Raw genomic sequence first — 26,115 nt, 5'->3', positions numbered from 1 at the left:
CGAGGCCCTACAGAGGGATCTGGACAGGCTGGAGAGCTGGGCTGGAGCCAATGGGATGAGTTTCAACAAGGCCAAATGCTGGGTCCTGCACTTCGGCCACAACAACCCCAGGCGACGCTGCAGGCTTGGGGCGGTGTGGCTGGAGGACTGCGTGGAGGAAATGGACCTGGGGGTATTGATTGATGCTCGGCTGAACATGAGCCGACAGTGTGCCCAGGTGGCCAAGAAGGCCAATGGCATCCTGGCTTGCATCAGAAACAGTGTTGCAAGCAGGAGCAGAGAGGTGATTGTTCCCCTATATTCAGCACTAGTGAGGCCGCACCTCGAGTACTGTGTCCAGTTTTGGGCCCCTCACTGCAAGAAAGATATTGAGGCCCTGGAACGTGTTCAAAGAAGGGCAACAAAGCTGGTGAGGGGTCTGGAACACAGGCCATATGAGGAGAGGCTGAAGGAGCTGGGAATGTTCAGCCTGGAGAAGAGGAGGCTCAGGGGAGACCTTATTGCTCTCTATAACTTCCTGAAGGGAGGTTGTAGTGAGCTGGGGGTCGGCCTCTTCTCTCGTGTCATTAGTGATAGGACCAGGGGGAATGGTTTCAAGCTACGGCAGGGGAGATTCAGGCTGGACATGAGGAAGTATTACTTTTCAGAAAGGGTGGTCAGGCACTGGAATGGACTGCCCAGGGAGGTGGTGGAATCACCGACCCTGGGGGTGTTCAAGGAAAGACTGGATGTTGTGTTGAGGGACATGGTTTAGTAGGAGCTATTGGGAATAGGTGAACGGTTGGACTGGGTGATCTTTTAGGTCTTTTCCAACCTTAGTGATTCTATGATTCTATGATTCTATAACTTGAACATAAGAAGTCCTGTGCTAACATGCAGAAGAACTTCTTTACGGTAAGGGTGATAGAGCACTGGCACAGGCTGCCCAGAGGGGTGGTGGAATTTCCTTCTATGGAGTTACTCAAGACCCATCTGGACACCCACCTGTGTGACCTACTGTAGGGAACTGCTTTGGCAGAGGATTGGACACAATGATCTCTTGAGTTCCCTTCCAACTCCTGCAATTCTGTGGTTCTGTGATTTCTGTTTTACTTATCTGTATGCATGCAACAGCTTTGTCAGCTCTTGTAAACAAAGCAAAGCAAAGCAAGACAAAAACCACCCTTCCCAGTACTCGGGACCTGAGCTGCTAAGTCAGGGCACATTTGAAGATGTGAAGAAGGAAGCTGAGTGAACTGCAGCCCTGCATGGCATATTCAGGACATACTGAGATGCCATTCCTTTGCTTTGTGCCACATGAAGTTGTAAGACATGTATCACATAATCCTCCTATCACACGTGCTAAAAAGTGAGAGGTTCAAGAGTAGCAGTTCTCACTTCCATTTATATTCTCATTGTAAAAACTGAGAAGATAACACAGAAGTAGCGGGAGCATTTTGTATTTAGGGTAGCCTTTAATATCAGGTTAAAGAGCAGAATTTTTGATGAGTCAAGTAAAGAGCAGCCCACAGTAAAAGAAATCTCCATTACTTTTTGGCAGGGTCAGCCCAGGGGAGCTCAGGTGCAAGCAATGTACCTGAGTGACCAGAAGGGCTGCAGCCATGATCCACCCCTTCCCAGATCTCATCTAAGGGTTGGCAGTGGAGGTGCGGGTATCTCTCTGGGAATTCTTGTGTATTTGAGGCTTTTTGAAGGTAAGTAGCTTATTTCCTTTATTTCTGTGCCTACTACTGTTGTGTTTGAGTGAATATTCCTTTGTTGTAGCATGGGATCTTGCTACTCTGCTGTCACTGTTGTACTTTCCAATGTGTTGCACCCTGGTATGAGGGACCGTTGTTTTCAAGAATAGATTGAAGATGCCTTGATCCTTCCCCAGCTTTTATTTTCATGTCTGTTGTTAATTGGTTTAGTTTCTTTGCTTCCTGAAAAGTTTGATATGCAAAGCCTCTATCCCAAAGGATAAGCATAAGCTCTGCCCCATTTGATTACTCTTGCTTCTTTGGAGTTTGTGTGCTGCACACTGGCACACAGTGCAGTGCAAAGCAGCAAACGTCCCGCAGTAACACCAGGGCACTTTCTTAGAAGATACTGATTTCTTCTTCCTCCATCTGTTTTCTTTCCAGACTCAAACAAGGAACTGCAAAAACATAGAAAATGTGGAAATTAGATTATCTTGTAGATGCATGCTCGGGACTGCTATGGCTTAAGGTAGAATGTTTGTGCCTTTCTGAATCCACAAGATTCTTCAGTTACTGTGAGATGTGCTTGGACTACAGAGCTTTAATCCAGAGTGGAATTCAGATGCAAACTAGTAACATGCTTCACGTGCAGTTCCATCTTAAGATAGAATATGGTCTCTCCTCAAAAAGAAGAGAAAAACACAACCAAATATTTGCAGTTTCCCAGAGTTTCAGGTTCAGCTCAAGGCTTCAGCAAAGACTTTGGGTCATTTTATCCAAATCTATCTGCCCAGCCCTAATTGCAACAGCACATATGGAAATGCTACAGTGAAGTCCTTGCCAGCACTTTCATTATAAACCCTCCTGGTTTGAGTGTTTTGTAACTCTTCCTGAAGAAGGAAGAAAAAAAAAAAAAAAAAGGCAACAGAAAGGGATGAAACTTGATATAAATGTTTTCAGCTGGGGAGCAGTTTTTTGTGTTGCAATATTTCAAGGAAATCTAATCAAAGCGTTTTGAAAATCAGAAAAGAAATTGGAGGAAAAAAATGGGGGTGGGATCACAGAATATTTGTTTTATTTTTCTTATTTTATTGTTTGTTTGAAGCACGTAGGAAAAAATATTGCAGATCTAAACCACTTCTAAACTCTGAACTGTGGCCTGATTTGGATTAAATGTTTTGGATGATTCCATCAAAGAATTGCAATAATACCAAAGGAAAAGAATATTTGTCCATTACACCTGTTTGGAAATTGCTATGAAGGACAAGAAATATCTGCAAGGCAGTGAAAGAACACCTGGAAACTCTAGATACATTTGGTCCTGTACTGCTTAATGAAGTATATGGGTTTGCATGGAAGTAACACCTGACAGGAATCCCTCATTAGATTAAACTCTGGTTTTGAAGAGAATCGCACAGGTCTCATCCTTCTTGAGTTTTATTCCAAAGCTTCTGGCAGAGTGTAGCTCCCAATCATTCACATGAAAGCAAAGCAAAACTTGCTTATCATTGGTGTGCACAGTTTGGGACTGATGCTGAAGTTAAGCTAAACACAGCCATCTACCAGTAGGTCTGTAAGGTTACGTGATAGGTAATGGAGGTCTACCCCACAGGAGAGACTTGGCTAGCCAATATGCATCCAGGGGCTGCTAAACAGGATGCAGGATTTCTGGACAAAGAGCATGACTGGTGTATTTTAGAACACCTTAGGTGATGCTGAGAAGCTGAATCCTACAAAACACATAGACATAGTAGGAGCTGAAGAATCTACCTGATTCCATTGGGTGTGCTCTGCATCAACTTGGCGTCCTATAACTGCAGAGAGAGTTCAGACATTATGTCTGGACAGATCAAAGGTTCAACAGTTCCCCATCCAGCACATTGCACTGGTAGGCCATGTAGCCTAGGAATACTTTTCATCTTCTGATCTCAAAAAGCAATAGAAAGGAGTGAAGTATCTTGCTTGTACTCATGATCCAAGCATAGTATACATTAAACATACTTGAGAAAGTTATTACTGCAGCTGGCCCTTAAAACATTAATCAGTTGGAACTCTACTCAAAACACTTGGACATAAATCTGAATTGCTGCATTGTACCAAGTTATAGGGCACAATCTAACTCAGTGTCTGAAGATAAGTGACATCAGATCTTATCTGCAAGTGACCCTCTCAATCAATTTTGAAGAGTCTCAGGAGATGGACTCTACCAGGAATTCAACTTGATGATTCTTGTGGGCCCCTTCCAACTCAGGGTATTTTATGATGATTTGAAGACAGCCCATCTGACAGCGGGCCTGTTACAAACATTCCCTATTTCTTCTCTCTATGGTTGACTGGATGCACATGGACTGTAATAGAAGTTTGGATGCATGTAATCACTAAATCTGAGTGTCTTAGTCTGGAGCTTATTAAAGTCAGTCATCTTGTTGAGATGACTTCCAATCCTCACCAACAGTATCCAACAGCTTATGCCGAATGTCTTCATCCTCTTTGACTGTGAGCTGAACTGTGTTGCATTATACCACATTTGCAACAAATACAGACAACAGTGACAACTCAGCTGGCACACAGTAGCTTGCAAAAGCATGGTAACTTGTTTGTGTCCCTGAGCTATAACTCTGAAATAGTTCAGATGCAAACATGCAGTTTGCATTCTAGCTAAATCAAGGACAAAGGCACTTAAATCCTAATGTAGATTGATGCGAATTTGATGGAAGAGGGTAGCTTTTATTACAGCTCCTTAAGCCTGTCTCCAATCTAGATGGAGTGAAACGCATTGTGGGAACATGCTGGGACTTGTTTTCATTACATATAGAGCCTGGCTAAAATCAGAATCTTTTTCACACATTTGTACTTGTTTGAACCGAAATGGAAACTATAGACTTGATGAGTACAACTGCACAGGTGCAAAATTATTCCCTTCTGGAATACTAGTCACCTTTGTCCAAGAAAATAAGCATGATGCGGAGAAGAGCAACTGGGACCATCTTTGGAATGTGGAAATTCATATATGAGACAAGAGGCTTGTTTTAACTATCAGAACAGAAGCTGAAAGACGATATGGCTATTGAAACTACAGGATGTTTTTGGCATAAGGACAAATGTGTATTAACTGGTCATGAATAAATTTCGAAGAGACATTAGAAGATGGTTTCAAACTGTCAGAAGAGTGAGGTTTTGAAGTCAGCTTTCCCATAGGAGTAGTTATGGCAAGAAACCTAACCACTTTTATGAAGGAGCACACTAAATTTATGAACAGATTATGTTACGTGGGAGGCTGAGGTAGCATGTGGCTGGATTTGATGATCCACAAGATTCCTTTCAGGCTACTTAAGAGAAAATCTTAGAGTTTAATTTTCAACTGCCCTTTATGCTTTCTCTGTATAACCATAAAGGCAGGAATATTCTTACTTTGCACCTACAACTTTCGTGCCATTACCATCTTAAATAAACAATTATGTGATTGGAAACTACAGAAATAGTTGAAGCTGTGATTTTACAGACTCAAAAGTGAACAGATACGGTAAAAGAAGTCTTATAAAGTAAGTGTCTTCACAAAGTGCTTAACATCCTTTGTAAGATTTTTGTATTAGAATTTGATGAATGTCTATTTTCATTTTTTCTTACTAGAAACCTGACCAATGTGCCACACTTACATGAAATATGTGAAGAAAGAGTACAAGAATTAATGCACAACTCAAGGCATGTCTGTGATACGCAAAGCAGCACAGAGGAGTAACATCTGGGAAAGAATCAAACGAACTCATTCCAGAAATGAAGCTGTTACAGCTGCATTAGCCCAGGGTTGAGCCCAGGACAGCTGGCTAGCTGAGAGGCAGAGCTAGTCATCCTGGGATGAAATCCAGTCCACTGAAATCCCACTTTTTTCACAGACAGCAAATCAGTCCACATATTTTTCTGAACTGCTCATTATAAATCTCTCTAAATTCATTAAAGATGCCTTTATTTCATTGGAGGCATTTTCCAGGTTTTTCCCTTAAATGTGTGAGTCAAAGTTTGCTGTGATCAAAGTTCTAATCCAGATCCTGTACCGTTTTGTCTCTGCTTAATTCTTCTAGAAAGGTCTTTAAAGTTAGAGTTAGTGAGAACAAGAATGTGACTCTAGCCATTTTCTTCCTAGGAGCTCAAAAGCTATAGAAACTGGAAGATACTGTCTGCAAGGGAAGGGGGCTCAGATTTTACACAATGCTTGCATTGCAACATCACGTTGATTTTTGTCTGGTCAGTTCTGGAGCCAAGCATACAGAGATAGAAAAGTCAAAAAAAAAGACAAGAATCTAGAGAGGAAGAACAGGACCATTGGTTCCTGCTCCTTGTAACATCATGTGTCTGGTGTATTCCTGAAAGCATGTAGTTTATCTTCACGGGGGAAAGGGAGCCCACCATATGCTTGGCCTTGACTTTACGTTCAGAGAACTCCTGCAGGAAAAAGAGAATGAAACTCCCTTGAGATTGTGTAGAACCCAGGACCAGGATTTTGGGGAGACCCTCAGATATGAGGTCATTATTACATAAAATCTGATCCCGTGACTCCTCCTCACTTCATATTTTGTGTTCACCATGAGAGCGGGGGTCCGGATTCCACACTGATATCATCACCTACAGTTTGCTTCTACTTTGCACTCTCAGGGTAAGATACACGGCTAAGAAAAGTGGGTCTTTAGAAGTATTTATCTCTCTCCAGTAGCTGTGCACTGACCACTATAACTAAGTGGTCTCCACTTACATGTCCCCCATTCCGACTTACAACTTCGAGAGAAATCCGCTCAGAGAAACAGGTCTGAGTAACAAGAATGTTTACATCTGTTAAAAACATAGAGGAAAAGTTACCTAGTGAATTCCAAAGTGTGAGTATTAAAAATACAACAGAAAAGACCTTTCAGTTATTTCCTATGGTTGCTTCTGAGTTTTTAGTCTGTTATCTTTGCTACCTGAGCTTCATTCAGGAACAAGATACAGGAAATTACATAATCAAACTCGCTGCTTTCGTAAACACTTTTTTTCTTCTATCACTTTTCCCATTTTGATCTATGTGTGACACACAGGCAGTGTTCAGTGCAGTTGCAACCACTGGCTGGTGAAGTGCTAAGGACCTCCATGGAATGCAAAGCAGCTAAAACTCACCATGTCACCTCTCATCTGCACTTTTTTTTTTTCTCAAGAAATTCCACCAGGTTTGTCAGAGGTTATTTTTCACCCCAGAAACTATCCTAATTCCTTTATATCAACTTGTATGTTTCCAGATGTTTTGTGATCTCATCCTATACTGATGTCTGCAAGACCTTGCCTACTGTCAGAATCAAACTTTATGAGAATCTGTAAGTCTTCACCTTAGTCCTCTTCTTATGGAATGGTTTTACATTCATGTCAGTTTGGTCCCTCAGTACTCCTTCCTGTTACAATAAGCTAGTATTTGTTCTATAATTGACCAGTATCCTTTTCCATCATCCCTTTCATGAGATTCAGGTGTGGCCAGCTGAGCCCTACAGCTCAGCTTTCCAGTGAATTTTTTTGAAAACTGGTCCTCAAATTGCTTTGGCTTTTAGAATCTTTTGTTTTAATTTCTAGCACAGTATTTTGTTTCATCCTTGAAACCTACTTATCACAGATAGTAGAGGACTAACACTGAAGTAATGATGATGCATTAGCTAAGACAATCCAGAGGCTGATCACTGTTTATAGAGCTTTTTATGTCCAGATCGTACTGGTAGTGATAAAAGATAATGAACATCAGGTGTTTTCATACTGCCATATATACCAGTGAAAAACTGAAATCTTTACGTGGATCATCACATTTAGTCAGAAGTTCTGTGTGTCATATCATGAAGAAGGAATATGTTTATACTGATGACATCGTTATAACTAAGGGGTACAGTAACTGCAGAACAGCTTGTTTGAACTCTATGAATGTGTGCAGAGCCAAAAGGAAAGATTATAGAATAACAAATTCTAGTTTGGCTTGGGTTGGAAGGGACCTCAAGGATCATGAAGCTCCAACCCCCCACCACATGCAGGGCCACCAACCTCCCCATTTCATAGCAGCCCAGGCTGCCCAGGGCCCCATCCAACCTGGCCTTGAACACCTCCAGGGATGGACGGGGCATCATAGCCTCTCTGGGCAGCTGTTCCAGCACCTCACCACTGTTTCTGTGAAGAACTTCCCTCCTTGAGCTTAAAATCCTTCCCGCTTGTCCTATCACTATCCACCCAAGTAAAAAGTTGATTCCCTTCCTGTTCATAATCCCATTTTAAATACTGGAAGGCTGCAATGAGGATTCCTCGCAGCTGCCTTCTCTCCAGGCTGAACAAGCCCAGCTCCTCCAGCCTGTCTTCATAGCACAGGTGCTCCAGCCCTCTGATCATCTTTGTGGCCCTCCTCTGGACCCTCTCCAACAGCTCTGCATCTTTCCTTTCTTGGGGACTCCTGCAGATGGGGCCTCATGAAGGCAGAGTAGAGAGTGACAGTCACCTTCCTGTCCCTGCTGGCCACCCCTCTTCTGCTGGAGCCCAGGATACCATTTGCTTTCTGAGCTGCAAGAGCACATGGCTGGCTCATACTCAGTTTTTCATCCACCAGCACACCCAGGTCCTTCTCCCCAGTGGATGGCTATTACCATCCTTGCCATTGCTTTGTTTTCTCAAGAAAGGAGCAGTATGACAATCAAACAGAATCCGACAGTGCAAAGTTCAAATCTGCCTGGCCGCAGACTTGAATGTGTCATATGTGTCACATGGATGAGCTCCCGCACCCCAAGGGATTTAAGTATCACAATTCTGAGCTGTAGGGGCATTCTGGATGCAGTGCTGCTCTCGCATGTAGGAAATTTCCAGAAGGATTTGTACGAGTGTTTTTTTTTTGTTGCTGTTGTTGTTATATATATAAACAACACATAAATAATGTTCTTCATTTCACCCAACATGGATGAGATTCCTAATATAATTTTGTGTTTCTTAATACATCCAACTCTCCCAGCTTCATATTCCACCTGTAAGAGGGGAACAAAAGCACTTTCTTTGTAGGTGGAATAAAGAAAATAAATTGTGCTCAGTTGTGTATGCCTAAGATAGTGGGGGGTGATGGCAGTTTGGTACCAAAAGACATAGCTAGACAGAGTCCCACAGAACTTAAGCTAGTGGAAGTTATCTGGACGGTTTAGATTACCACTCAGATTAGTGACAAAATTTCCTCAGTTGGCAGTGGATAAGAACTGTGTTACAGATAAGTGTCTTTGAATAAAAGCCCTGTATAACTCCAAACATTAGGCACTTTTAGAAAGCGATCTATACAAAGTCTTGAAGCAACAGCATCTCTTCTTGCTGACTTTGTGCAAACACTTCCTGAAGCTTTCTATTTTACCACAATAAAAGCCTTTCAAAGGTCATGTAGGGATAACTTGAATTATTAACATCTATCAGTCCTCTAGCCCAACCACAAGCATGCCTGAAGCAACTCTTGCTGATAACAATTACAACTACATTTTCCTCACTTGCATCCACAAAATGAGCTGATACTCATGACTATTGCTGAGCAAGAAATCTCTGGGTTACTGGGAATATCACACCGCAATAACCTTTCAGTTTCTTCCCTGACATTTTTTGCCTGACAGTTTAAATGTACAACTCAATTTCTCAGTCCCCAGGTCAGATGCTTTGGTAACAGGTGTCAATAGCAGCAAACTGAAGTCAGTGGCTCTGTGCAATGCAAAACAACAGGAGGGTTGGTCCTGTGAGTCTTGGCTTCAGGTGCAAGGATTTCCTCCCATTAACTCTTGGCTTGCAAGAATTACTTTGAAAGTTAGCCCATTTGTTTCACCTCCACATTCAGCACCATGCTGTCACAGGCACTGTAACACTACAGGAGCACAGATTGTAAAACAAAGACCATATTTCCTTCCATACATAAGCAGAGCTATGCAGCATTCCAGCCTAGCACCGTATTTGTAACTCAGTGAACTTTATATTTCCTTACATGCTACTGGCAGCATTGACAAAATGCACCTTTGAATACCAACGTTCTTCTTGCTATAACTGGTTGCTAGTCCTTGGTCACATCACGAGTAACTAGAAGTATTGCTCTGGAAGTTCTGTTGTTCTTCCTTCCTTCCCCACTGGAAGGTCTCCTACTTTCAGTAGAGCTCATATGAGCAGATGATCCTGCGTTTCGTACTGCCATGTAATCCTAGCTGATTTTTTTTATTCCAATCTACCTTCACACTGACTGATCCACAGTTTCTATCAGCAACCACCTGTGTCTTTCTCCTCACATCTGTATGTAGGTCATAAAGAAATATTTACTAACTTTTAAGGCACCCTGGTTTTAAAAGCCATCTCAGACCAACAGTTCCCTTTTTGGTGCTCTGCCCTGTCCCCTTCACTTTTCCTGTCCAAATTGCTATCTTCTCCACCTCACAAGGTGTTCATGAAGATGGGGCATATTTCTTAGTCTAAGCTTGAGTTAAGGACAGGCAGTCAAGGGTCCAGCCCTTGTTCTTTGTGGATTTGTGTGCATCTGTACATCTACACAGCCAAGGACATCAGGGCAATGTGATAGCCACATTTATCACCCATGATTAATCCATCTTATTCCACAGAGGTTTCCAACTACTGTAGATTTGCCATAACTTGGAAACCAAACTCCTGCATGCACAGCTCTAACTTTGTTAGTGACTGATTTTGTTAGTCTTTTCCATTAACAGTGTAGTCAACAATACAGCAGCCCATCAGACCTCATTACAGATTTCATACTTGCAGCTAGCTGGCTCCAGTGGTCTTATAATAAACAGGCACTGGAATGTACTGCCCAGGGAGGTGGTGGGGTGATGTCCCTAGAGGTGTTTAGGAAATGTTCAGATGTTGTAGTAAGGGACATGTTTAGTGGGGAAATATTGGTGGTAGGTGGATGGCTGGACTGGATCATCTTGGAGGTCTTTTTCAACCTTGGTGGGTCTGTGAATTTATGATTCTATGAGATGAATGTCGTTTATGGGTGATCTCTGTGAAAAATGATGAGGAATAAAACACTGAGCACCCAAGGTGAAGAGTATGTGCTTCAGCTATGCAAACTCAAAGCTAGGAAGATGCCAAACCTGTTCATAGATGTCACCTTCCAATAAGCATTTATCCACCTCCTTTACTTTCACTGAGGTTACCTCTTTTGCATTTTCATTCTGCATCACATCCTTTTATGTCTTGCTGCTATGCTATGACTCCGAAGCTTTGTATTTGAAGGGGGAAGAGTTACAAACAATTCAGGCTTACATTTTAAGGATATTTTAGTGAGTTTTCTCACCTGGGTTTGAACAGAGCTGGTAAGAGTGACTCTTTGACATGCTGTCAGTTCAAGTTCAGCTCTTACTGTAGCAATGAGGTCTCCTTGCTAAACCTTTTGCGGTTGTGTGCAAAGGGCAACTAATAGAGACTGCAGGAAACTCACTCATTTCTACAAGATTAAGCCTCATTAAATGATTAATGGCTACTCTTGGGGATTCTTAATTAGCTACTTACATCTGTCTCTAGAGCTCTGCAAGGAGTTGGGATTTTGATAACCTGCAGCACATTCTTAAATAAGACTGCACTCTCATTTCCAAACTACATGAACAATCCTAACAACCCAAATTCTTAGACCGTCAAGGAGAGCAAAGTGGCTCTGACTTTGCTGTCCAGTCTTGTTAAGTAAGTTTTCAAAAGCAAAGAAAACAATCCCTTTGGAAAGTGTTTTTCTTTTTGTCCATTATGGAATGGGAAAGCTGTCTTTCATTTTGTCTGAGAAGAGTAAAAAACAGCTTTCTAATTTTAACATTTGGCCCTCTATTGCTGTGCTCATCTTTTCTTGTACTACTTCAGAGAAAAAGAAAAAAAAGAAAGAAAAAAAAAAGAGGTATTTTTCAGTGAGTTAATTCCTTCTAAAAAGGAGTTTTTCTCAAGAAGATCTTCTCAGTGTCATCTCTAACGTTAGCATTTCCTTCCTACCCTAAAGAACAATGAAAAATATTGCATTATGAGCTGTTACCAAAACAAGGGTGTTGACTGGAAGAGCTGAATGGATTTGCTTAAGTCTCAGCAGTATATAGCATCCATAATGCAAAAAAAATAAAAACAACAAAAACATTAAACCAACCCACAAAACAACAGAGGAAGAGGTACCTAGCACTATCATATTTAACTTTTAGAACAGAAGCACTTGAAAATTCAGAAGCTTTTTGTTTGTTTTTTTAAAAAAAGAAATGTAAAGTCCAAGCAAAAAGGGATGGATGACTGCAGTGCTCATGGATGCATTTAATGAAGAAATACTCTGATGATACTGATATTGATCAATGAAAAAATTTCCAAAAATTTCCTCCAGTTTTAATTCCTTAAAAAGCGAACAGAAGGTGTATGTAAAGAAAGGAAAAAAAGAGCACACTATGTTAAGTTAAATGTGGAACATAAAGAGAACAGGTTAAGAAATGGAAGACCCAATGTACGAACCATTAACAGTACCTCAACAGAAACTTTCAAATGCTTTTCTTTGTAAAACATCAAAACATCTTACCAGAAAAATAACAGTTAATTCAAAAGAAAAAAAAAAAAAAAAAAAGAAGTTCTTAGGCAAGATAAAAACATAGCAGAAATGCTAAATATATATATATGTTAGCAGTGGTGAGAGATTCTTGCAACACAACTTTCCTCTGTGGCATATTAAGCTCAAGAACTGTGTCAAAATGAAGTGTAATTAGCAGACATTTCAGAGTAACCCAATAACATTCAACAGTTAAGTAAGGGCCAAGATAAGACGTCATTCACTCAAGAGTTCTGAAGCAGTTCACTCACAAACAGTGAACCCTCTAATTGTGGTGTGTGCCTTACCACTTAAATACGGCCCTGTATTACTTGAGGAAGACTGCAGATATAAAATCTCTTTTTTTTCTATAAAGCTCCAAACATCATCTTGGAAACATCAGATAATATCCAAAGTCCTCTTTAATACTTGCTAGTGTACATTAATAATTAAGTAGTAGAGTTAGTACAGAAATACACTCAATATAAGGAAGGTGGCATTACAGTTCTTAAAAGTCAGTAGTAGTAAATGTATTGGAAGTTTATTAGGAGTAAAAGGGGATGTGGAATACTGAAATTCAATTGGAATACTTTGACTTTCTAAAAGCTGTCAGCAAAATTCCCCAGTGAAGTATTTTTGAAAAATTAGTCTTTCATGGTGTAAGAGGCATCTTGACATGGATTATTATCAAAATTCAAAGACTTTCAAGACTGAAAGAAATGGCTGGCTTTAATAATGACACCCAGCAGAGAGAAGGGTTGAGACCTGCTCTATTCAATTTACTTGCAAATGATCTAGGTAAAGGGCCGAGGTGACCAACTAATGATAGATGTGATCATCAAAACTGGATTGTATCCATGAAACAGAGTGACCAGATAGTAAAGTGAGGAAGGTATATAAATATTTATTAAGAAAATAAATATAAATATATATTAAGAATATATATAATATATAAGAATATATATAGAAAATATATAATAGATATAAATATAAATTAAGAAAATAGAGCACACATAGAGAAACATGATCTGAACTATATCCAACAATGGAATATACATTAATTCTTATTAGGAATGATACCTGAGTCACTGTGGCTTTGAAAGTCAGATCTATACTCCTTGAAGGAAATGAAAATGCCTATTAGTACCTATTAGGAAGAAAACTGACAAGACAAGAAGAACAACAAAAAGCCAAGATCTCCACAAGAAGCAAATAAAAAAAAAACACACACACAAGCAGGAAGGTTACATGACTGTAAATACCTGAGGGTGGCAATATGCTGAATGGGCTGATATTGACTGACTTAATGTTTCATTCATGAATCTGTTTAAGCAAGATGATTGGTGATGAATTTTGTTACATTTGGGCACAGGGGATAGATGTCCAACAGGCACAAAGCAGCAGTGCTGATCTTTCCTCTATGGACTTATGCAAACCAGGAAAAGGGAAATGCCAAGGGAAGCGCCAGATTAGGAGGTGTTCCTTTTCCATCCTACCTGGATGAAGGCAGTTATTAATTCATGAGGAAGGAATTCTGTCACGTGGTTCAAGTAAGAAGCCATCTAAGTCTTGCTCCTTCTTTAGCCTCTCCTTTAATATCAGTTTTTGCTTAAATTTCTCTGTGCCTCAGATTCAAGGTTCAAAAGAGAAAGAACATTTCTTCCTTCTTCCATGGGGCTCCTGGGATGCTTGTCTAATTGCTCTTTACAAAGCTGCTAGAAACTTGAAGATTAAAAGTGCAAAAAATTAGTGGTCATGAATGTTAGCTAAAACTGCCCTTCCTCCACATAACAATTTAACTGTAGAAAGTAAAGTCTTCCTAAGAGAAACCCTTCTTTGTACGTGGTGGGGATGGATTATGATCATTCTAGGTCTCTAGCTATGTTTGTTGGCATAAACTTAGAAAAGTTTCAAACAGCCAAATGAAAAATAAATCTTATTATTGTCCATTTATTCCAAGCAGGGTTCACAGTTTCCTCTTTATTTTTTTTAGATTGCTATTTTGATTTTTCTTCCCCTGAAAAACAAATACTGGAATATAATGTTATTTTAACTTTGAAATTTATGGTCTTCCTGACAACAGGTAGTCACAGTTGCATTCTTGCAAAAGAAAACAAAATTAAAAATATAGACACAGGAAATAAAATTAATTTTAAAATATATGAAAATATTTATTCTGTGCATCAGCCCAAGCGAACAGACAAGTCTCTGACTGATACCCACCACAGACTGCAGTTTCTTGAATTGATTGATTAATAGGACAGAAATGAGGAGGTGTGAATTTATTTTGGACTTCGACAGGGTTGAAAAAGGTTTGGCACAGTTCTGCTGGGCTTAATCTGCATTTTAAAGTCTATGAACAGTGACCACCTACTGGCACCCTTCAATGTGTTAGGTCCCATAGAAAGGAAACATTTTGCACTAGACTTCATTGCAGCTAATGTTCCTGGATTTATAAAGGCACTAAAAAGGCAACAGCAATCCGATTTCAAACTAACAAAACACCCCTTTTCCCCCAGTGGGATCGAAACTCTACAGAAGAGTCGGGAAGGAGGAGGGTCAGTGGGACAGGAGGAACAATTTCCCATTGTTCGGAAGGAGATCATTTGTGAGGACGATGTTACCCTTCAAAATAAAATAAAATTCCTTTGGGATGTTTCCACCAGTAAGCATCGAGATTCATTTAGCTGCGTGAAAGGTAGTAAAGGCGTAGTAAATAACAGCACAAATGAGAAAAAGATGTGGAGGAGGAAAAAATTGCTGAAATGCCGAGAATTTTATCTGAGCTGGAAAAAAATGGGAGCAGAAAGATCTCGCTGTATTCTGCAGCAAGGATAATTAAAAACAAAGCCGTCTTCCAAGGCAGCGCAAACATTCCCCACCATCTCTTTTTTCTGGCAAAGCCAAGGAACGCCCTCTGAAGTAAAGTAACTGTAACAAGAAAAGACGTCTTCTTGAAGAAATTTTGGCTTGGAGTTGGATGCTTTATTAGCAGTTCAATAGCAAGATGTTCCACGCCAAGGCAACAAGTCAAGAATCCACATTTTTAACGCTAGTTTAGTCTTCTATGTGATTATTTTTACAACTTTGCCAATTAAAGACAGATATTTCAGCTTCCTGATTGTGACTGGAGAGAAAAGGGTTTGATGTGCACACACACACAGTGGGAAGGAAAACACCACCTCTGCCTGTAATGGTCTTCATTAAAAACAGCTTTGCCCAGCTTCTGTTTTATTTCACTGTGATGATTGAATTTTTCTTCGTCTAGGGGTAGGCGGTGTTTTTAATTCCTCACACTTCACTGGTACAAAAGAGAAACCTGGAAGTCCAGACTCCATGGGTTTTAGTCATTGGCTCAGAATGGGATTGTCTTATTTCACAGGAAGATGGGAGATCTCACCTGAGACGGGAGAGAAACAAAAAAATCTCTGCTGAAACCCCAGGTCATTGAACCTGCCCTCGTACAAAGAAAAATGTGGGGATTATTTTGTCAGTTCTCCGTAGCACTTTTATAAGCACTGACTCAGTCCCAGAAAAAATATGATCCTGCAAGAAATTATCTTTATTATTAAACCGTTCTCCAGGTCAAACTTTCTGCAAATCAGAAAGCAGGCTCTGGAGATCAATTTGTTTCTCTAGGGTCTCTGGGCCCCGTAAAAAATGTGTAGCACTGAAGGCAAACGTTCTTTCTTCCATTTCCCTTCCTGGAAGAACTGGACTCCATTCAAGAGATGCACCAAGCGGGAATGCCCACCCGCACGGCCCTTCGTCCTTGGGATGGGTTTGGTTTTATAAGCTGCTGAAGCGTGTCCCATGCTTGTGTGTGTGTGCGTGTGAGCACGTAGGGCTCTCCAGGACTCTTCGGAGGGAACTACAGTCCTGGAAACAAAAAAGAAGGTAGCATTCATGGCCAAACGCACAGTGGCGTAAACATATTTTGTAAATGGAAGTTTGTTTTTCACATTGTACGAGGGGAGTTGGCTGTTTACCCACCGCGGGTTGGATTCCACGGTTGCCAGAGGCTGAGCCATTCAGCGGCGATCGCTTATAAATAGTGCTGACCAGAAACGCCAACACTGAAGAGTTTTCATTAAAAAAAAAAAAAAAAAAAAAAAGTATTGAATATTATTTTTTATTTTATTTTAAGGGTAGGAAGGAGTTAAGGCGTTACATCCCTCTTCTATTTTATTTGTTAACTTTTATGTATACCTATAATTGTATTTTTGTTTCTTTTTGGTTTTGTTTCGTTTTGTCTTCCAAACAAACAGGATACAGTAGGAAGGAAAAAAGTTAAAAAATAAAAAATAAAAAAATAAAAAAGAAATCAAAAGAAATGCAGGAAAATCCTCTCATTTGGGCATATGCTGAATCCCTAATCCCCATTTCTAATAAATATAGATTCTAAAAGAAAACTCTGATTTTGATAGCAGTTCTTCTTATTAAATAAACAGCTTTGAAAATCCCTGGTAATCATCATTTAGCATTGTTTGGGGCCCTTAGGTAGATACAAAATGCTCTTTGCCTCAGGGACATGGAAGAACTCAGGAAAGCTCCAGAAAAGGTAGGGTCATCTCTCTGTGCTGTGACCCGTTTTTGAGAGTCACCCTTCAATTCCCCTTAGCCCTGGGCACTACTAAGAGAAGGAAAGAAACAGCAAAGATGTCAGGAGTTTGGGTTTTGCTCTTTGGCCAGCAGGAGAGCGCAGATTCAGCAGCCGTGGTCAGTGGGACCGGCGTACGTCCTCCTGCTGAACGCAGTCCCATATCTGCAGTGGGCAGTTCCAAGCTGAAGTGAAATACTGCAAATTCCAGGTCAGGCACTCAGTTTTTTTGAAAGCTAAAGTGATCGTTTCCCAGTGCCCAGTTTTGATTTCCCGAGCATAAAAGTAATGTGTGTTCTCCCAAACATTGGCCCACACAAGCTGGGCATGTACCCACAGGTTTTGAAGGTTTCTTTTATGAATCTCGTGGAGAAGCATGGCTTAGGAAACCAGACAAAAATCTGCCCTAAGTCAACAAGAGCATTGCTTGTGCGAGGACTGCAGTCCACAAAATCTAGGTGATATTTCTGCTGTTCTTTTGAGGACAATAATCCATAGGAGGATTTTCTTGCACCAGGCTCTCAGGAGAAAATACGCAATGCGTAGAGAGGATAAGAACTAAAAAGAAGAAATATTTAATTTTAAGACACGCTTAATTTTGAGATTAAGCAGCAGAGGCATGAGCACAGCTTCTTCTGCCCACTGACCATGCTGGGTCTGCCTCCTTCCCAGCACACGGATTTTTCTTTCAGATTTAATACAACATATGAGGAATGAAAGGCAGTTTTTTCTTTCTTTCAGTGAACATTGTTGATTTCTATTCCACAAGGTGGCAACATCGCTTCAGAGCTCACTGGGTCTCGTAAGGCGCCAAGACGATTCAAAACTTCCTATCACCTTTTAAGCAATTTCAAACATGCTTTTTTGGACGACTTAAAATGAAGAGGGTGGGAAAAGACCATTGTTCCCATTTTCAGCGTTGTTGACTTTTCACAATATGTCATTTAGCACAGCATTTGCCAGCTTCTGAACATTTTGCTGTGCATACAACTCGTGTGATCCCATTTGCTCCAGCTCTTTCTGAGCAGCTCAGCACAGGGAGGATGGCTTAGCAGCCAGCAACTGAGCTGGTGATCACGTCCCAAGTCAGAATGGCTGAAATTAAGAGATGGAATCAAAGGTAAGCCTAGGTCTTACCTAAGAAATTAGAGGCACATACATGTCCCTACATTTACACTCTAGACAGTGCAGGCTCTGGTGTAGCAAAGGCTGTAAATAACACGGCATGCCCACATAACACCCCTCTAGATTGGAATGGAATCTCTTCATGGCCATGCTGGGCAACATCAGGGTCCAACGAGCAGGACAATCAGCCCAAGAATCCCACCATCATGAAAGGCTTCACTGAGCTGTATCTGGACTGTGAATTCAAGCAACATTCCTGTAACATTACAGCAACACACACTCCACTTCATCAGCAGCCTTCTCTTCTGAGAGCTCTTTGATCTCATCAGGTACGCCAGCACTGAAGCAGCCCCAGGGATGGCCCAACATCTTGCTAACCTGCTGTGGATACTCCATCCCCTCAAGGCATCATCATAGCCAGCTTTGGACTACTTACAGAGGCAGATGAACATGTTTCGTGCAAGCTGCTTTTCTCCCAGCCTCCCTTGCAGTGATGGTATCAGGAAGACATATGCATATTCCTTTGTCAAAATGCCATGATGTCCTCTGCTACAAAGGCATGATGTGAAATCAAAACTCAGGCTTCCTTCAGGCTGTCCATGAGGGAAATATGGTGCGTGGTACTGACTCTTCAAATCAATGGGGCAAATCAGCTACATTATGCAAAACATATGCATAATGCATACCGTGATGAGGTTTATTGTGGATGCAGGCAATGTGTCCAGGACCAACCCTTCCAAAGCACACAGTTAGGCATGTTTCAAAGGTCTGTTGGCAATGTCTCACCCAGTGCTGGTGAAAAGTTTCTAGCTCTGTGTGGATCAGTGCTGACTGGAGCAGATTCACTGCTGATATATCCCCAAGATAAGAGCTGAGCATAGGCAATGTCTTTCATCAATCCCTCCGCAATCACCAGTTCTCCTGCTGCTCTGAAATGAATGGGCACCTGGAGGCTTTCCATGGGCTCAGTCTGTTTCTGCCCAAGCCAAGATATTCCTTGTGGATAACAACCATATGCTTGTTTTTAAAGGGACCACAGGGCCCACAGGTACTCATTGTCTAGAGAGGGCAGCTCAGCTCCTTTTTTCTATAACCTAAACCTTCCTGGGCATATCTTCCTATGCACCTCTTGGTGCATAGCTCAGAGTGAGAGGGACTCAAGCTAGGAGCGAAGAAAAGGAAAGTACTCCCATGTTAGCAGCTGAGCAGGCTTTAACTTTTCCTTCTCTCTATTTTATCCATTGTAACTCAGAGAAATTTTTGCAAGATATCCCTGAAATTACTATTACTACATCACAATATTAGATCAATGCGGTGGTAACACATTCCAGATTGTTATGGCATTCGCATCTTGATGCCTTCCATGCTGTCTTGTGGAATCTAACCTAATACCATGATTAAAATGCCTTTTCCATTTCCCTTAAGAACAGTGCCTGCTGCCATTACATAAATGTCTGCCTATCCAGGGTTTTATACTGGCACCCATCACTGGGGTATTTGAGAGCCCAATGAAAAGGACCTCCGTTCATTAAAGGCAGATGAACATTCTTGCCAAAGCCTGGGATTAAATTAGAGTCCGTTAGGTTTCTCTCCTCACTGACATCATTATGAATCAGGAAAAACGCTCCATTCAACAGAGCTGCATTGCAGCAGTGTAAAGCCAGAGTGAGTTCAGAATTGAGCCCTTTCATTTTAACACCAGCCTAACTCCATCTTCTCTGGCAGCTCTTTCCTACTCTGCAACTGCTGAAAATAGCAGCCTTCAGCACAGCACACCTCCTTTCCATGGACAAGCTCTGAGATTCAGAAGGATGGGTGAAGGTTACCCTTGAAGACCACCCAATTGATTCTTAATTCATCTCCTATTAACATGCAGCTGCTGGTTTTGGTGCAATCCATGCCTAACCCATGCTAATGAGTATAGAGGCGAGTGAAACAGAAATGACATATTTATCTTACAACACTGCTGACGTTTAACTGTGATGTCTGTGTGGGGTTTATGAATTTGAAGCATCCTACATTAGTAGGAAAAAAGAAAGATACTTTTAAGGGACAGTTTGTATCCCAGGCAGGAAAGATGGGATGTTTCAGAGGGGTGGGATGAATTTGGGCTAAGGAGAACAAGACACTTGAGGCCAAATTTAAAAGAGCTGTCCATTAGCACACTCCTGTGTTTATCCACAGATGTGGACAAAGTCCTGCCAAACAGCCAGGCTGTCACTCCACACAGCATCACAACAGAGACCCCGTTCCATTTTCAGTTCAAGGATGAAAAGCACACCTGATTTTCAGGATTCCCTCTAGGATCGTTCCTGCTCTTCTGACTATATTAAACCCAATCAGATCTTTTCTTGACAGTGGGAGAGTTTTCATTTTGAGGAATGTTTGCTTGATACATTTGTTACTTACAGCTTGTGAAAACCTGTAAGTGCTGATTAAATTGCAGACTGGTTTCCCAGGTGGTGGTTTGTGCTAAGGTAGCTATTACTGTTCTCCAAGTCTAGCTAAAAGGAATGAGCCCCAGAGTTATTTGTGCAAAGACATTGCTCACCATCAATATCAGCCTCTCTTGTGGAGCCACATGAAAAGACACGAGATCCCATCTGAAAAGCTGGAGATAGGAGAGGAAAAAAAGCAATGCTGCCATCTTTATAATTATTAATATTAGTAGCTATGGATTGCAGTTAATACAGCACTTTAAAATGAAATAATTTCATAAAATAGGTCGGAGAAACCAATGTGCCAGCACTACTATGTCTCTTTTTTTTGCAATAAGATGGTTTTGTTAATTAGGAGACTTAACTGAGTGCTGTCATAGCCATGGTAATAATAATGTCTAATAATAATAATGAGCTATTGGGAATAGGTGAACGGTTGGACTGGATGATCTTTTAGGTCTTTTCCAACCTTGGTGATTCTATGATTCTATGATTCTGTGATTCTAATGTCAATGACAATAATAGTAATAATAACAACAATATTAACCTCTTTGCCCTTGACATTAAGAAAGTCCATAACAGATAACTGGCCAAATTGTCATCATCAACTTCTCACTGAAAATCTGTGAGGAAATCTGCCAGCCAAAGTCCTAGCAGAATTAAGTAGTGGTCACCTTGAGTCACTATGGGATGCCAACATATTGCCCTTCATAATTATGAATGTGAGCAGCTACTCCTGACAACACCCACAGGATGCATACAAGAACTTGGACAAGCCATGGAGTCGTGGGCACCACAAGCTTGAGATACAGGACCCACACTACAAGAAAGACATGGAGGACCTGGAACATGTCCAGAGAAGGGCAATAAAGCTGTTAGAGGTCTGGAGTACAAGTCTTGTGTTGAGTGGCTGAAGGAACTGGGGTTGTCCATCCCAGAATAGGTATAGATATGGTAGAGCCTTTCAGGTGTTCCATTTCATCCATAAAGGCAAGACAAAGATATTGAAATTATTTTTTTTTTTTCTCTTCATGTCCTTTTGATTAACATACTGTGTTTCAGTATTTCACCACATACTTAAATGAAATCCTTCTTCCTGCTCTTTTTCTTGGTCTGTCCCGGTCTTCCACTCATGCTAGATAACCCCAAGAAACTTGTTCACGTTACCATCCTCATCCATGCATCCCCAGACCTCTTCTAACACAGGTTTCACTTGAGTGTTTCTTGGTCGTCTCAAAGGGGAACAGAAGCTCCTCCTTTAAACAGCCCCCAAATGACCCCCAAGCTGCTCAGTGAGTCCAGGAGTGTTAGAAAACATGTACCAAAGGCAAGCCCAAACACAACCATGCCATGGCCATTTTTCCCTTTGGGAAAGAGGAGTGAGTCGCAGTGACGATGCTCAGTTCTCTTGGCTAGCACTCAGGATTGCGGTTTCCAGTGATAAATTCAACCTCTGAGCAATTTACTGAGGAATTACATAGTGTGGTATAGGCGTTCTTTCACCAGTATTCAAACCCCAGGATCTGATGAGGTTCAGTGCAGAGCGCACAGATTTGGTTTCTTTTTAATAACACTTACTGAATGTGGACGACTTTAATAATACCCAGCAGCCATTAAAAACTTTTCATCTTCAAAGTGCTCTACATATGCTAATTAATACTCACAACCATCCTGTAATGATATTATTATCACCACGTGGCAGCAAGGGAAATGGAAGCAATGAGGTTAAGTAATTTGCCCGAGGTCAGAGGGAGCTGATGATGAAGCCACAAGCAGAATGTCCCATTCTCTGCTCCACCAGGCATCTTCCTCCCTCAGCATTGTCATCTGCTGCTCAAAGCCCACTGCACAAGCAAAAGATGGAAAAAAAATTTGTCTTTTGTGAGCACAGGACATGAACAGAAAAAGGGGTGAAAAATCATATTTTGCCTTGCATCCCACTGTGGCTGTGGCACGAATCCTATATATGTGCCAACCTACACTGCCTACGCACAAAAAGCAGAATTGTCCGATCTTCAGGATAAAGATTCTGCTGTAGCTCTGCACTACAGCACAGGTCTAAGTTTTTACTCCACATCCTCTGGACCAAGCAGTTGTAACCATGAGAAGCACACAGCTCACTGCATCAATAAAAAATCTGTCTTCTTTCTAACCACTCTGTAGACATTTTGGCTATGTTGGTTCAACAGCTGAGGCCCGTTCCCCACCACTGAGACCAGCTAGGATGGTGTTGCCTTGCCTTTGCTTCAACTCTCAACAGAGTAAGTCTCTCAAACAAGGTGACCATATCCAAAATGCCTATGGTGAACAGCCGCTGGCCTGGGCTAAATCCTTGATTATGACTGAACAATGATAACAGAACTTTTGTTCTGGGCCAAATGTATGCCAGGAACAATTTTAGCAATTTATTGGCACAGACAACTGACTCCCAGTGCTCAGGCCAAGCCTTGACACCATTTGATGATTTAGTCAAGATTTAGCCCCTCTGACCCATCAACAGCTAGAGCAAACAGTGTGAATACTTTGATGTTCCCAAGAATTTTGCAAAGACAGATATCTCTCTTTCTCAGCCTGTATCATATAGACAAAAGCAAGATTGAAAGCTGCAACTCAGTTGGGATCAGACACTACACCAGTGCTACAAACAAGTGCATCGCTTTGGTCCTGTGGCTCCCAAAACATTGCCATACTTCTAGGTCAGCTATACCTTCTCAAAATGCAGATACCTGAGCATTTAACCCAACCACATTGGCTTTTCCACAGCTAGTCCCTTTATATCGGGTTCAGCTGCTAAGGATTCACTTTTATCCCACATAGTTGGGAACTGATGAAATTATTTTTCTATTTTCTAATAAATGCCAAGCTGTGTCTTAGTTTTAAAATAAGCTAAGGCAAGATGGACTGAAAACATGATAGGAATGGCCCTAATTCTGTTTTTGGCTGATCTGCCACTCGTAGAAGGTTGTACTACACTTATAGGGAGAAATGATTTATTACTATTAGAATAATAAACTCCTTCCTTTATACTTCAAATCAAACTGCAATCTGGTCTGCACAGAACACATTTCCCACTCCTCCTCCTCATTTTCCTCTTCCTCTACCGTGGTCTTCAAACACAGAATCCAGATGCAAGCTATTTTTCCCCAGCTGAAGGATCTGACTTTCTGGCAAGCTGTGCAAGCTGTTGTGTGGGTGGTTTAAAACTTCCCTCTGGGCCTGTCATGTGGTTAGGGCTGTCTGGGTTACACTGAACTTCTGGACACCATTTTCCTTTGACTCTCCTTTTATTTCAGAAGAAGTCAGGACCAAGTGTGTCTAGCAAACAGGACTATGCAGCATTGCACGTTGGAGCCAGGACTGTGATAACTTTTTTTACCCACTCATGTGAAGTCCTTTGAGTAGACAATACTGTCAGAAGGCAATAGCTGTCTTCTTGACTTTACCTTGAGCTGACTCCTACTAATGAGCAGCAATTCCATGAAAATTCAAGCTCTGCCACGTGTTACCAGTTAAATCTATTCTGAGCCCGTTAGGAAGGTCTAATCCTAATCTGTCTGCAGCACCGCCTTTCCTCTGCGGCCAGGCCATCTTTCTTTGGATGGTGTGCTAACAGTGTTTTGATTCTGCATCTTGAAGTGCATGGAGATGTTCCCCCAGTGTTTCCAGAGTGCCATGAGTCAGGTAGCAGTACCAGTTTTCCCTCTTTTATTAGTTAATTTATTTTTGTTTAAACGAGAATGGTGCTTTGCATTTTCCTGGTAAAGAGAAGACAGAGACAGGTGATCAGGTTGGATGTCAGGAGAAGGATCTTCACCAAGAGAGTGCCTGGGCACTGAAACACGTTCCCCAGGGAAGTGGTCACAGCACCTAGCTTGATAGAGTTCAAGAGCTATCTAGACAACGCCCTCAGACATACAGTCTGATTTTGAGTGGTCCTGTGTGGAGCCAGGAGTTGAACTTGCTGGTTCTTATGGGTCCCTTCCTACTCAGGATATTCTGTGATTCTTTGATTCTTTAGCTGCTGCCTTCTGTATTACAGCATTACAAAGACAAGATCTACAAAAAAACTCTCTGTGCCGTCTTTTACTTTTGAGAATAAAAGCTGTGGTATTGTGATGACAGAAACCACAATGACTTAGAATTTGAAGAGATTATTTCCTTTGCTACTTCCACCCAGAAGAAAAGAAAAACCTCTGTGTTAACTGAGATTGAGGTGGGTGGATGAATGGCACTGCCCAGGGAGGGTGACCTGTGCCAGGGAGGGAAATCTGTATCCGAAAGAGGGCTGCAAGTGCTGATAGTTCTACTGTGTATAATATATTGATGACTTCACATTGAGGTGTATTATAGACGGAAGAAAGTAAGCAGGGGTTTTATTTAATTCTGTGATTAATGTAATGCCTCTTCCCAAGTAGTGTCTTTCCACTGGACCCTAACACAGTTCTTCAGAAGTAAGACTAAACTCTTTCGAGGCATTTTAAGTTATCAATCATTTTGGCTCCAAAATGATCAGAGCTGGTCCTCGTGTTGCTTCTTATGGGGAAAAGTCTTGTTTAAAATCTTGAAACCCAAAACCACAAACGTCGTATACCAATGAAGGAGAAACATCCACCTGAGCCTACAAGCAGCATGTTTGGGTAGAGTGTCCAATCCACACATTTGAAATTCATTAAGTACAATTTTGCCTGGCAGCTTCACAAAAGAGCTAAGAGTCACCATAAATACGACAATAGTGAAACCTCTAATTCCTTGGAATGGGTTAGTCCCTTCATATGGAGACAGCTGATTTTCTTAGAGAGGCTGACAACAAGCCCTACAGAAATGAATCAAATTTACCAGATCACACTATCATTATAACATGAAGAAATGTAAACACTGGCAAACAGGCCATGACAAGTTATTCTTGCAACATGCAGGAGCAGGAAAAGTTGTTAAGCTTTGGAGTATCTCAGAAATCAAGGAGGTCAGCTCAGGACATGAAATAGAGAAATGAGGAGCTCCAACTCAAGCCACGTTCAAGTGAAGTAGATAATTAACTTCAAGTCTTTGCCCAGGTGCCAAAACTGGTTTTTAGAGACAATGTTTTGATTAGCACATTTTGGTCTTCTGAAAATACACCATACTCTGCCTGTCCACAAGCTTTGGAGTTCCAGGAAGATGGCTCTTCCCAGAGTATCTTCAAACTGGTCAGAAGTAAGGTGGGCTATCTTCAAACTGGTCAGAAGTAAGGTGGGCTTTCAGGGGGATTTTCATTACAATGAAGAGGTTCACATGGCTTGGAGGACATTCAAGCACACACCTGGTTGTTAGCATTCAACTGTTTTGAGACTACTGCTTGTCTCCACTGACTGCACAGCTTGTATCGAAGAGTCCAGATCAAAGTTTTCAGAAATAGGTTGCTCAACAAGGAGCCTGGGTTTGGATAGCGCAAAGCACAGAGGTGTTCCTTTCCTATCAGCACAACCTGGTAGACTCTCAGTGCTTATTTCATTGCCTTGTTTTGGATTTAAAGCCTAACTGGAGGTATCCAGGTTTGAAACTTGGCCTCAGTTCCCTCAGTACTTCCATTTCATCACTTATAAAATGGCGGATGCCATTTCCCTGCAGTTGTTTTATAAGGCTTAACTCATTCATGTGTGCAAAGTGTTGAGATACTTGAATGAGCAGCACCGTACCAGAACAATGTCTTGTTTTGTGAGCATAACCTCCAAAACT

The 26,115-nt window shown here is 41.3% G+C and overlaps 1 long non-coding RNA gene across 1 annotated transcript; it reads left to right on the top strand.

Annotated features, from left to right (window-relative positions):
- The first annotated feature begins 1,646 nt into the window (after nucleotides 1-1,646).
- Nucleotides 1,647-5,420, top strand: LOC122186681. Its single transcript, XR_006181173.1, has 3 exons — nucleotides 1,647-1,694; nucleotides 2,124-2,208; nucleotides 5,310-5,420. It is a non-coding gene; the product is annotated as an uncharacterized LOC122186681 (long non-coding RNA).
- Nucleotides 5,421-26,115: the final 20,695 nt, after the last annotated feature.

The sequence above is a fragment of the Lagopus leucura genome, unplaced genomic scaffold, assembly GCF_019238085.1.
Source record: "Lagopus leucura isolate 7727_CA_CO unplaced genomic scaffold, USGS_WTPT01 Super-Scaffold_100038, whole genome shotgun sequence".
NCBI lineage: Eukaryota > Metazoa > Chordata > Aves > Galliformes > Phasianidae > Lagopus > Lagopus leucura.
Note: the sequence above shows the minus strand (reverse complement) of the source record. Positions and strands in the feature narration are given on the sequence as shown.